General features: G+C 42.9%; 1 protein-coding gene across 6 annotated transcripts in view; it reads right to left on the bottom strand.

Annotated features, from left to right (window-relative positions):
- Positions 1–7583: 7583 nt before the first annotated feature.
- The window catches only part of AFF4 (ALF transcription elongation factor 4), a 252605-nt gene continuing 245485 nt past the window's right edge, over positions 7584–14703 (bottom strand). For all 6 annotated transcript variants that reach the window (XM_063928161.1, XM_063928157.1, XM_063928159.1 and 3 more), the window contains one exon: positions 7584–14703. This exon is cut by the window's right edge and continues 711 nt beyond it. The gene's annotated coding sequence lies outside the window, so the exon portion shown is untranslated.

The raw sequence follows: 14703 nt of genomic DNA, 5'->3' as shown, positions 1-14703 counted from the left end.
GTGGTTCTAGGACAGGCGCTGGAGTCACCATATTGAGTGATGGTGCAGCATAACACCTCAAACAAAGACCATCTTGCACAAAATCCTGCACATCTAACTTGACTGAGCAGGTCTTGCAAGAAACCAGTACAGGAGCCCCAGACTCAAACTTGTCCTTAGAGGCCTTGCCTTTGGACATAGCTACACACACATGCAGAGTGCAACAGAGACTGGAACCGACCTCCTGAGATCTCTGAAGCCAGCACTCTCCGAGTGTCTCACTGGGGGAGGAGGAGGGTAGTATTTTACTGCCCAAAAAAAAGCGGGAAAGCTCTCAAGAAATCACACCCTGGCCGGGTGGGGGGGGCTAATGGGGAGAGCCTACCTTCCCTATGCTGATATTCCCCACCAGGGCTACCAGCTTACAAGCGTCTCCGCGCTAGTATATATATGCCCTGGTGGTCTAGCGGAAGATGCAATCAGCGCCTCCAAAGAGTCTCCAACTCTGGAGGCCTTGAACAGCCACTTATCTTCCTCTGTTGTCCAGCTATGGTCCTGTGCCCGGAAAAGCGATTGCATGTGCTTCACCTGTGCCCGCCGAAACACTGGATCTCGTCACCAGTGTTGCGGCGCCGGCGGGAGTGATGGAGCTGCAGCACCGTTTTCTGTCGGCCATCCGTTGCTGTCTGCTCTGGTACATAAAAAAAAACTTGAGGCTGCAACAGCAGTCTCCTGTAAAAAAGGTGCATCCAGCTGCTGCCAGCACCAAAACAAAACTGAATGGCCTGGGGTTATAGGTGAGGAGGACCCAGTGCATTCTGGGACTGAAAAGCTTTAACTGTTTGGTGCCTGGCTCGTTACAAACCACCTAAACCGCCATTGTATTCCTGTGGAACCTGAAGAAGAAATAATTTGGATTCATTTGAATGCAATTACATCCAGGTAGTCTCCCTGGTACAACCACATTATGACTGCTAGCTGAGGATAGGCAACGCTACGGCTGATTCTAGATTCAAGTGGGCTAACGGACCTTTTACGTCAGGGGGAGGAGCCATGACACAAGGGGGAGGAGCTAGCCCAGCGGGATAGTTCCTCTACTATCCACGCCACCAACTATTATCTTTAGTAATCAGGTGGCGAGCGAAGCGGAGCGAGCCACCGAGCCCGAAGCGCGGCGAGCAAACTTTTCGGGTACCTTGTTCGGCCTTAGCACCTCCCCCTAGTGACGTGTCTCCTCCCCTAGGTACGTCAGAAGGTCCCTTCTCTCACTCCGATATAGAATCAACCGTAACGCTACTCCTCCATTCAACAACCCCCCGGCATGGAAATCCTGTTTTAGTGAACTAAAGGAGTGGAGGTACAAGTCCATCTGACCCCTCCCGCGCCCCCCCCCCCCCCCCCTCCCCCATTTCCTCCAGTTCCACGAAACAGTAAAGTATTATCTCTACTCCGCTATAGTCAGTTGAAGCTATTCGATATATAGCGGGCATTTGCTATTAACCATAACTGGCTCTGTTAGAAGGTGACGCAGCCCAGCGCTCCAATGTTTGACAGGTTCCAAAACAAACGTAATTAAACAGAAGCATTATTTTTCATGTAAAAATATTTCCCAAGTCTACCCCTGCTCTACCATCTTCTGGATGGCATACTAATTATGCAGGCTTACAAGGGGAACATGTAACTGCCCTGTACAAGGGTGATGGTGACCTCCTGGGCACCAATCATGGGGAAGAATCTTCAAGGCTTCAAACTTGATTAGAAGTAAAAATGTATATATTATTAACATTACAAAAATGTGGTATGTTTAGTACTATAAACATTAGAGTCAACATCTGTCTGTAATATAAAGAAGACATACCAACTCCTTTTTTTACATTAATATTAAAATAAGAATTTACTTACCGATAATTCTATTTCTCGGAGTCCGTAGTGGATGCTGGGGTTCCTGAAAGGACCATGGGGAATAGCGGCTCCGCAGGAGACAGGGCACAAAAAGTAAAGCTTTAGGATCAGGTGGTGTGCACTGGCTCCTCCCCCTATGACCCTCCTCCAAGCCTCAGTTAGGTACTGTGCCCGGACGAGCGTACACAATAAGGAAGGATTCATGAATCCCGGGTAAGACTCATACCAGCCACACCAATCACACTGTACAACCTGTGATCTGAACCCAGTTAACAGTATGATAACAGCGGAGCCTCTGAAAGATGGCTCACAACAATAATAACCCGATTTTTGTAACTATGTACAAGTAATGCAGATAATCCGCACTTGGGATGGGCGCCCAGCATCCACTACGGACTCCGAGAAATAGAATTATCGGTAAGTAAATTCTTATTTTCTCTATCGTCCTAGTGGATGCTGGGGTTCCTGAAAGGACCATGGGGATTATACCAAAGCTCCCAAACGGGCGGGAGAGTGCGGATGACTCTGCAGCACCGAATGAGAGAACTCCAGGTCCTCCTTAGCCAGGTTATCAAATTTGTAGGATTTTACAAACGTGTTTGCCCCTGACTAAATAGCCGCTCGGCAAAGTTGTAAAGCCGAGACCCCTCGGGCAGCCGCCCAAGATGAGCCCACCTTCCTTGTGGAATGGGCATTTACATATTTTGGCTGTGGCAGGCCTGCCACAGAATGTGCAAGCTGAATTGTATTACACATCCAACTAGCAAAAGTCTGCTTAGAAGCAAGAGCACCCAGTTTGTTGGGTGCATACAGGATAACAGCAAGTCAGTTTTCCTGACTCCAGCCGTCCTGGAACCTATATTTTCAGGGCCCTGACCACATCTAGCAACTTGGAGTCCTCCAAGTCCCTAGTAGGCGCAAGACACCACAATAAGCTGGTTCAGGTGAAACACTGACACCACCTTAGGGAGAGAACTGGGGACGAGTCCGCAGCTCTGCCTTGTCCGAATGGACAAACAGATATGGGCTTTTTTGAGAAAAAAAACCACCAATTTGACACTCGCCTGGTCCAGGCCAGGTCCAAGAGCATGTTCACTTTTCATGTGAGATGCTTCAAATCCACAGATTTGACTGGTTTTAAACCAATGTGTTTTGAGGAATCCCAGAACTACGTTGAGATCCCACAGTGCCACTGGAGGCACAAAAGGGGGTTGTATATGCAATACTCCCTTGACAAACTTCTGGACTTCAGGAACTGAAGCCAATTCTTTCTGGAAGAAAAATCGACAGGGCCGAAATTTGAACCTTAATGGACCCCAATTTGAGGCCCATAGACACTCCTGTTTGCAGGAAATGCAGGAATCGACCGAGTTGAAATTTCTTCGTGGGGCCTTCCTGGCCTCGCACCACGCAACATATTTTCGCCACATGTGGTGATAATGTTGTGCGGTCACCTCCTTTCTGGCTTTGACCAGGGTAGGAATGACCTCTTCCTGAATGCCTTTTCCCTTAGGATCCGGCGTTCCACCGCCATGCCGTCAAACGCAGCTGCGGTAAGTCTTGGAACAGACATGGTACTTGCTGAAACAAGTCCCTTCTTAGCGGCAGAGGCCATAAGTCCTCTGTGAGCATCTCTTGAAGTTCCGGGTACCAAGTCCTTCTTGGCCAATCCGGAGCCATGAGTATAGTTCTTACTCCTCTACGTCTTATAATTCTCAGTACCGTAGGTATGAAAAGCAGAGGATGGAACACATACACCGACTGGTACACCCACGGTGTTACCAGAACGTCCACAGCTATTGCCTGAGGGTCTCTTAACCTGGCGCAATACCTGTCCCGTTTTTTGTTCAGACGGGACGCCATCATGTCCACCTTTGGTAATTCCCAACGGTTTACAATCATGTGGAAAACTTCCCCATGAAGTTCCCACTCTGCCGGGTGGAGGTCGTGCCTACTGAGGAAGTCTGCTTCCCAGTTTCCATTCCCGGAATGAAACACTGCTGACAGTGCTATCACATGATTTTCCGCCCAGCGAAAAGTCCTTGCAGTTTTTGCCACTGCCCTCCTGCTTCTTGTGCCGCCCTGTCTATTTACGTGGGCGACTGCCGTGATGTTTTATCCCACTGGATCAATACCGGCTGACCTTGAAGCAGAGGTCTTGCTAAGCTTAGAGCATTATAAATTTACCCTTAGCTATATTTATGTGGAGAAAAATCTCCAGACTTGATCACACTCCCTGGAAATTTTTTCCTTGTGTGACTGCTCCCCAGCCTCTCGGGCTGGCCTCCGTGGTCACCAACATCCAAAACTGAATGCCGAATCTGCGGCCCTCTAGAAGATGAGCACTCTGTAACCACCACAGGAGAGACACCCTTGTCCTTGGATATAGGGTTATCCGCTGATGCATCTGAAGATGCGATCCGGACCATTTGTCCAGCAGATCCCACTGAAAAGTTCTTGCATGAAATCTGCCGACTGGAATTGCTTCGAAGGAAGTCACCATTTTTTTTACCATGGCCCTTGTGCAATGATGCACTGATTTTAGGAGGTTCCTGACTAGCTCGGATAACTCCCTGGCTTTCTCTTCCGGGAGAAACACCTTTTTCTGGACTGTGTCCAGAATCATCCCTAAGCACAGGAGACTTGTTGTCGGGATCAGCTGCGATTTTGGAATATTTAGAATCCATCCCTGCTGTTGTAACAGTATCCGAGATAGTGCTACTCCGACCTCCAACTGTTCCCTGGACTTTGCCCTTATCAGGAGATCGTCCAAGTAAGGGATAATTAAGACGCCTTTTCTTCGAAGAAGAACCATCATTTCGGCCATTACCTTGGTAAAGACCCGGGGTGCCGTAGACAAGCCAAACGGCAGCGTCTGAAACTGATAGTGACAGTTCTGTACCACGAACCTGAGGTACCCTTAGTGATAAGGGCAAATTTGGGACATGGATCCCGGTTCGTTATCACTGCTCTGAGTGACTCCATCTTGATTTGAACCTTTGTAAGTGTTCAAATTTTTTTAGATTTAGAATAAGTCTCACCTAGCCTTCTGGCTTCAGTACCACAATATAGTGTGGAATAATACCCCTTTTCTTGTTGTAGGAGGGGTAATTTAATTATCACCTGCTGGGAATACAGCTCGTGAATTATTTCCCATACTGCCTCCTTGTCGGAGGGAGACCTTGGTAAAGCAGACTTCAGGAGCCTGCGCAGGGGAAACGTCTCGACATTCCAAACTGTACCCCTGGGATACTACTTGTAGGATCCAGGGGTCCTGTACGGTCTCAGCGTCATGCTGAGAGCTTGTCAGAAGCGGTGGAACGCTTCTGTTCCTGGGAATGGGCTGCCTGCTGCAGTCTTCTTCCCTTTCCTCTATCCCTGGGCAGATATGACTCTTATAGGGACGAAAGGACTGAAGCTGAAAAGACGGTGTCTTTTTCTGCAGAGATGTGACTTAGGGTAAAAAACGGTGGATTTTCCAGCAGTTGCCGTGGCCACCAGGTCCGATGGACCGACCCCAAATAACTCCTCTTCCTTTATACGGCAATACACCTTTGTGCCGTTTGGAATCTGCATCACCTGACCACTGTCGTGTCCATAAACATCTTCTGGCAGATATGGACATCGCACTTACTCTTGATGCCAGAGTGCAAATATCCCTCTGTGCATCTCGCATATATAGAAAATGCATCCTTTAAATGCTCTATAGTCAATAAAATACTGTCCCTGTCAAGGGTATCAATATTTTTAGTCAGGGAATCCGACCAAGCCACCCCAGCTCTGCACATCCAGGCTGAGGCGATCGCTGGTCGCAGTATAACACCAGTATGTGTGTATATACTTTTTATGATATTTTTCCAGCCTCCTGTCAGCTGGCTCCTTGAGGACGGCCCTATCTATAGACGGTACCGCCACTTGTTCTGATAAGCGTGTGAGCGCCTTATCCACCCTAAGGGGTGTTTCCCAACGCGCCCTAACTTCTGGCGGGAAAGGGTATACCGCCCATATTTTCTATCGGGGGGAACCCACGCATCATCACACACTTCATTTAATTTATCTGATTCAGGAAAAACTACGGTAGTTTTTTCACATCCCACATAATACCCTCTTTTGTGGTACTTGTAGTATCAGAAATATGTAACACCTCCTTCATTGCCCTTAACGTGTGGCCCTAATAAGGAATACGTTTGTTTATTCACCGTCGACACTGGATTCAGTGTCCCTGTCTGTGTCTGTGTCGACCGACTAAAGTAAACGGGCGTTTTAAAACCCCTGACGGTGTTTTTGAGACGTCTGGACCGGTACTAATTGTTTGTCGGCCGTCTCATGTCGTCAACCGACCTTGGCGCGTGTTGACATTATCACGTAATTCCCTAAATAAGCCATCCATTCCGGTGTCGACTCCCTAGAGAGTGACATCACCATTACAGGCAATTGCTCCGCCTCCTCACCAACATCGTCCTCATACATGTCGACACACACGTACCGACACACAGCACACACACAGGGAATGCTCTGATAGAGGACAGGACCTACTAGCCCTTTGGAGAGACAGAGGGAGAGTTTGCCAGCACACACCAAAAACGCTATAATTATATAGGGACAACCTTATATAAGTGTTTTCCCTTATAGCATCTTTTTTTTTTTTTATATATTTCTAACGCCAAATTAGTGCCCCCCCTCTCTGTTTTAACCCTGTTTCTGTAGTGCAGTGCAGGGGAGAGCCTGGGAGCCTTCCCTCCAGCCTTTCTGTGAGGGAAAATGGCGCTGTGTGCTGAGGAGATAGGCCCCGCCCCTTTTTCGGCGGCCTCGTCTCCCGCTCTTAACGGATTCTGGCAGGGGTTAAATATCTCCATATAGCCCCCGGAGGCTATATGTGAGGTATTTTTAGCCAAAAAAGGTTTTCATTTGCCTCCCAGGGCGCCCCCCTCCCAGCGCCCTGCACCCTCAGTGACTGCCGTGTGAAGTGTGCTGAGAGGAAAATGGCGCACAGCTGCAGTGCTGTGCGCTACCTTAAGAAGACTGAGGAGTCTTCTGCCGCCGATTCTGGACCTCTTCTCGTTTCAGCATCTGCAAGGGGGCCGGCGGCGAGGCTCCGGTGACCATCCAGGCTGTACCTGTGATCGTCCCTCTGGAGCTAATGTCCAGTAGCCAAGAAGCCAATCCATCCTGCACGCAGGTGAGTTCACTTCTTCTCCCCTAAGTCCCTCGTTGCAGTGATCCTGTTGCCAGCAGGACTCACTGTAAAATAAAAAACCTAAGCTAAACTTTTCTAAGCAGCTCTTTAGGAGAGCCACCTAGATTGCACCCTTCTCGGCCGGGCACAAAAATCTAACTGAGGCTTGGAGGAGGGTCATAGGGGGAGGAGCCAGTGCACACCACCTGATCCTAAAGCTTTACTTTTTGTGCCCTGTCTCCTGCGGAGCCGCTATTCCCCATGGTCCTTTCAGGAACCCCAGCATCCACTAGGACGATAGAGAAAATAAAATAATAAACAAGAACCAGGAAGTGAGGGGCACTGGTATTACATTAACAAGGCCAGAGGGGCACAATATTAACCATCAGCAGATCTGCCTCCCCCACAGAGGAATGGTACGTGTGCCCTGTAACCTAAAGGCCACATTAGCCCAATGGTCTGTGCTGGAAATCGCTTACATATCCAATTTTCAAACCCTCCCCCAGCCATGAGAAAACGCAAATCGTTTAATAATACAGAAAATCTATGATATTTATTAAACATAGTTTCTCCAGTTACAGTTTTGCATTTTACAAAGCATTTTAATGACCGTTAAAAAGATTTTGTTTTTACAAATTGAAATGCAATACCCTTTTCTCCAAGTATCTGAATTGCCGTACATTTGTTTAAAAATACACATTAAAACTTATGCTTCGGACATTCTAAACTTCCTATATTCTCAAAAACCACAAAATACATATACTATACAGGTGTGGGAGAGAAAAATCTAGTTAAGTATACTTTGCTTAACATTACAGCTTTGTGATGTGAAAAGCTCAAATTTGCATAGAAATTGACAATTTGAGCACATAAAGTACATTTTGCAATTTAAAAATGTATTGCAACAAATAAAAATCATTTTTAATTAAAGATTTGGTTAAAAAAATGACACATTTTGGATTGACGCACAGTACAAAACTTGATTAATAATAAAAGCTTTTTTTTGATCTGGAAGTACCTTAATAAATGCAATTTTCAGTGGTAAAAATTAATTACTAAATAAAAATATGTATACTACATTTCAACAATAAAAATGATTTATTTTAATAAATACAGACAAGTTTCCAAGCTCTGATTTGACTTCTAAAAATGTGTGTTGGACAATTTCAGAGAAATAAAGCAGATTAAATATGAGTTTAACCATCTGCGGTCATACATTACACACACTGTTTACGTCATGTTGCAGAACTGTAATCCATAATCTTGGTGTCTAGTGGAGGGGCAAGGGTGTCTGTTGCTGTGCATCATTAAGTTAAAATGATGGAAAGTGCTTTCAAACAACGAATACCATCAAAACAGGACTCCCTGCAAATACCTAAATTAAAATATGCTGCAATACATCCGAATTAACAAGGGAATAAATCACCAAATTAACCCGTTATAACATTGCTACCAGAAATAATACTAGCAATGATTTGCAGACCTGAATGACAAATACCTCTATACACAGAGCATATAATACAGAGATGACGAGATAATATTGGTATTTTAGAACATTTACATAAACATGCAGTTTCCACATATGCTTTAATGAAATAAACAAATATATGTCTCCTCTCACATATCCATTGAACAGTAATTTACAAGTTCCATTTTTACTTAACCTTTTCCGATAGACACAATGTAGAGGGCATTTAGAGATGGTACAACAAAACGGTTCTATTTTTGAGCATAGGTTCCTTTAGAGTGCAACTGTCACCTATTCAATCTGGAGCCAATCTGTGAGCAGGCCTGCTCCTCGTACATCATGAAAAGGCAACCTGGCAGGTCTACTGAGAACCAGCTGGCCGACGGGCTATGCTCTTATGAATGGAAACAAGAAAATGCATGATTCACTGGGCCTCAGTGAGGTCACTGGTTCCCAATTAATGGATAGGCTACATCCTGATAAATATTCACATTCAGCTACTGCTTTCACAGTGTATAGGTGACAGCTGCATAATTGTGATTATAAAGCCAGCAATGTTGGAAAAAAAAAATATTTTACACACTATATATCTGTGAACACATTTGGAAGAAATAACTGTTGCTGACAGTAAATGTATTAAAGAAAAAAAACAACACAGTAAGAGATACGTTTGCTGATCTGTTGGGAAGTGTACATTGATGTAGACAATAAAGTAATATGAACAGTTGTCTATTTTATGACCGATATGTAAATAATCAAAACACTGTAAGGACGACACATATCAATGGCTTCCGCAGAACACACATTGTAAAATTGTGTGCATTCGTCTTTGTATGTAGAAAGGATGGTTCTTACAGCAGCAGCACAAATCTTTATACGTTCCCTACTCTTGAGTGTAGTTTAACTGATTATAAGACAAGAAGCAAAGGTGAACCAAATAAAAGTGTTACATAAAGAACAGTGTTGAGTTGAAGTCATTTAAAACCAATGTGGGTCAAGTTTAACCACATACCTGACACTGTATCGGAGTAGAAAATACATTTCTATGGATAACACATGAACACCATAGAATAAAGACTGGACTGTCATGTTTCCTCCAGCCCAAATACAGAACAATGCTTCTTACCTTCCGGGAGATTAAGAGTCTATTCCACAGACATGCCCCTTTAATAACTCTATCCCCTAAAATGAACTACATGGCTCAGGTCTATGTCATGGTTCTTTCACATATACCTATTACCCAGTCTACGCTCTGCATGATAAACTAGAAAATGACTAGGGGACAGGAAGCAATGGAAAGTAGACAAACAGTGGTCAATAACATACTGCATATGGCTTCTACTGTTGAATATGACAAAGCTGCGGATAGCACAGAATAAAACTTTCCAAAGGTGACATTCTGACTTAGACCACACTAAAAAAAAAGTATGAATACTGTATGCATTATTTATTCAACAGGTACTGTAAATACTTCATAGGCCGAGGTGACTCCTTATTAAAGACTGGGTATTTTAACTTTATGATACTGAAAAAAGTAGACAGCCCCTTGAATAAAATGTGTCCCCCACAACAAGGAGTGGTAACCTATAGCATTGCAGCTGCTATTCAATACAGGTCCCAGCAGGCCAGCAGTGCAGGGTGCACACACCCACTATAAACAGGAGATATGCTGATCAGGGGTGTGTGGATCATTAGGTCGACAATGTTTAGGTTGACCACTATAGGTCAACAGGGTCTGAAGGTCAACATGGTTTCTAGGTCGACGGGTCAAAAGGTCGACATGAGTTTTTCATGGTTTTTTGATGTCGTTTTCTCCGTACAGTGACAGGGAAGCCCAATTAGTGCACCGTGTCCCCTCGCATGGCTCGCTTCACTCGGCACAGATAACATTCCACGTGGACTACGATTGGAACGGTAAAGTATGAAAAAGTTCAAAAAAAGAAAAACGTGAAAAACTCATGTTGACCTTTTGACCTGTCGACCTAGCACGTCGCCCTAGAAACCCTGTCGACCTATAGTGGTTGACCTAAACATCGTCGATCTTCAGACTGGATCCCGATCAGAGGACATTTTTTTTTTCATCCAAGTTAAAAAATTAAACAGTTGCAGGAAAAGCCACTTTTGACTTCTATAAATCGGACTTTTAAAGTCCAATCTCTATTCCAGAGCAAAACACAAATAATTGCAGGTAGCATCCACTGACAGGGAACAATGTAAAACAAAATTAAAATCCCTTTGTCCAAAGAGTATTGTTTAAAATCACATCTGTATCCTTCCACATGAATGGACAATCATAAATATATTTTTCCTTTTAAAAAAAAAAAGTAATAAAAAATAACAGCAATCAAGCCTCAATCTACAAGGAGAACATTGCACTTGTATTTTAACCTGCAAGAACAGCAGTGAAGGAAACAGCCTTATTCCCGCAAATTGAATAAATAATAATAATAATAATAATATGGTTGGTTGCACTATCTCTACCTAAAGAAAGGAATATTATAGACCAAGATTAGACAACCATATTGAACAAGTACTATACACACTGCATACTACAGTAAGAGCATAAACGTAACGCTGAGATCTCACTAAGGAAGAAACAATTACTTAGGCTATATAGTTAGAGATTTGTTACCCAACATGCTACGATCATTTCTTTTGGGCACTATGGAGAACTTTATCGTGGCGTCTAGCCCAATACATTTTATTTTACCGACTGCTCTTAAACACCATGTAAAAACGACACTGACATTGATCGAACAGGGTGGCAGGCACTACGCCATACCTTTTAAAAATACCTTAAGCCAACGGCTGCCCTTGTACTTTACAGGTCTGACCTATGGGAAATGTGCTTGGCATTCCTTCTAGTCAGTGTTCAGTCCTTAGTCTCTAAGATTTTTACAATAAATTTTCACTTGCACAAGATGAAATAAGACTATTATAGGTTTACAGTAATTATCATGGAGATAATTCCATACATATGCTTAAATTATCTGAGAATAACCTGTACATCTGATTATATATGAATATTTCATGATAGCAAAATAAATCTGTATAATCAAATATGTCATGATCTAATAAGAATGTCATTTGCTTGTGAAAAAAATAATCTATTTATCTGAGGTTTATTTGATTGATAATGTATTCCTCCAAACAATGTACATATGATAAAAGGAGCTTATTCTATATAGTGTTATCTCATAGCGTTCAGTCTTATTTCACACACTGTGCACTTAAGCAGCTAATCTATTCTTTTGGCACAAGACACCACCTCATATGATCCAGATGTGCAATAACCAACCCTGATGCTGGTAGAGGGGGTGTTGCTGGGGTAGAAAGCAGCATAAAGGAGACGTGTACAAATATACAACAGAACTATGTCTTATGTGTATGCCATCATGGGTAATTCATGGTTAGATACTGAAAGAGTTATATTTGGATCATTAGCAGATCACCTGAAAGCCGCAGAGCCATTTAAAGTAATGAACAGATCATCAAAACACTTGATATTACAATAGTATGAATTTTAAAATGAACAGCAATCACTGTAGTACACATAATGATATGCAATACATAAAAATCTCCCACTGATCCACCACAGCAAGAGACGCATGGACAGTGAGTGATGCAGAGGACAGGACAGCGTAATAACAGGGGATCTCCTCGCAACACTGTATCTTATAGGGGAAATGCACCCTAAGACATACTATACTCATCTGCTATTCCCATATAGAGAACACTAGACATTTTACGGAAGTGTCAGTAACCTTCAACACCACAAGAGAGTGAATCTTGAACTCTGGTTTGTCCTAAGTACACGACGCATAATAAATATAAAGTGGGAAGAAAAGCTAATGCTCACATCTATGTCCTTACTTTTCTAGATCGCCAACAAATATCTAAAAAAACAAAACGGATCAAAGCCAACGATCCTAAAAACAGTATATATAATTTTAAAAGTTTTATGGTAATTTCCCCTTAATTTGTGCTCAATCATTCCACGGAATAAAGTAATAGCCTAATAACACAGTATACCAAACCCTATGAATGCAGTCTCTTGGGGACACTCAAGGACAAGGTATATAAAAGATACTGAGGTAAGGCACACCAGAAGAGAGTGGCACAAAGCTGAACACACAGCCGTCATCTCCCTCCTATCTAAGATGCACCATCTCACGGTACTTTGGATGAAAGCAATTTGAAAGCAGCACTCCCAAAATGAAACAAAAAACTTATGTGGTAAAATAGAAAGCAGAAAACACCGACCGTGCAATGGAGATCACAACTTCTTGCACAGTCTCTGCACCCATGCAGTATCCCCCCTTCTCAGCCACCAACTATACTGCTGCTGGGGACATGGACAAACATTGCAGGTGTGAAGACTATATTGCAACAGAGCTGACTTACTACAATATATTACTGCCTTTTTCTTTAATATCATTTGGAGAAAAAGAACCAAAACACCAATACTTCACAGTATGCTTTGTTGGCGTTAAGCCGGGTACACACTGGAGCGTTATTGTTATGATTTGCCATTTTGTAACGACATTTCATCTACATTGTCTAGTGTGTACTGGCGATTTGCACTCTCCCACGGTCACATGTCCGGTTGGCCATGGTAAATGGCCAACCGGACAATTTGGAATGCTACCTGATCTATGCTAATGAAGGACGGATCGATATATTGTTCCGTCATTCTTCAAATCGTGTAGTGTGTACCAGCAATCAGGGTCAAGGGAAATCGTCCAGATTGCCGGTCGCTACAGTGTGTAACCGGCTTTAGGAGCCAAAAGACTGGGTGGAGTCCACTGGAAAGATTCCAGGATGTACCGATGTCAGACACTGCAAACAGCTTCTGACTGACAAAAATAACGATGTTTAAAATACTGTACTTTGCAAATTTGCTTAGTCAGTTACTGCTTCATTAGTGATGCATTAAAATATGCCGACCATCATATACATATAACAAGTCACTGAAGACCCTATCCAATCATATTAGTGCAAACAGTCATGTGGTCATGTCAGGGCAAAAGCTTGGCTATTAAAATGACTCTGAACACAGAGCTTTAGTTTCTAGATTTCCATCTAAAAATTAGATTAAAAATGCAATTTCCATAAAACTTAGTGGGATGAAGGACACTTTGATTCAATAGTAGAACAGGGTATCTGAGCATTATCATTCTTAGACATTAAAGAATGATAATTTTATATATACGTGTATAAAAATACACACAAAAAACATTTTGTGACATTCAGAAGCACACTTTTCAGTTGCCATGTCAGGGGATATATGATCAGGAATGTGCAGAATCCAGCCGTTCTACACAACACAATCACTGGTGGAGCTGCACACACAGGGTTCATCTCTCAGAAACTGAGCACATGTAGATGCAGGATTTATACACAAAATCGTAAATGTTACAGCATGCTTTCATATAAAAACAACCCAACAACTTCATCTGGACTGTGAAAACACTGAAGCCAGATAATACTTCTTAATATTGCTTGGGTTCAACAAATATATTATACTTTAATGGAGAAGGGACAACTCTAAAATGTGGTTCTGCTGCAAAACACAGGCAACTTGCCCAAACCCACATAATCCCATTTTATGGGCTAATACAGAAAAGCTTTGCTTCATGTTCAGGAATAATGCATACTCCTAGTCAATCAATATACATTTAGCTGAAAACCAGCTACAATTATGTTATATGTCAACCTGTACTCCACACAGCACAATACTGGGAAATATGCAAGTAATAGCCCTAGGCTGTGCCAATATAATATCATACAAATGAATTTAGTCCGTCACATGCAATCAACGGCTAGGTTATATGTAAATTCATCATACCCTGTTCAACCAATCTAAAGATTGCCTTTCAAACGATGTACCCTAATGATTGTAAATAAGTGGCCTACCATGTGGTCCAAAGCAGTCTTCTTTTGCTGATATAATCTTTATCATCTTAGGTGCCTTCCAGGTCTCTACTGAACTCATAAAAATGTGGTTATTCTCTGACAGTTGTTGGATGTTATGTATAGGAAGAACCTATGGCTACAATAAAATGTACTGCTTTAGAGTCTTTGTCCTAACACAAGAAGACGGAACAAAGTAACAATGACCACAAACCATTAAAAAAACAAGAAATGCATAAGTTGTATCATAAAAAGTACTTGGAAG

This window comes from Pseudophryne corroboree, chromosome 6 (genome assembly GCF_028390025.1).
Source record: "Pseudophryne corroboree isolate aPseCor3 chromosome 6, aPseCor3.hap2, whole genome shotgun sequence".
NCBI classification, from domain to species: Eukaryota; Metazoa; Chordata; class Amphibia; order Anura; family Myobatrachidae; genus Pseudophryne; species Pseudophryne corroboree.
Note: the sequence above shows the minus strand (reverse complement) of the source record. Positions and strands in the feature narration are given on the sequence as shown.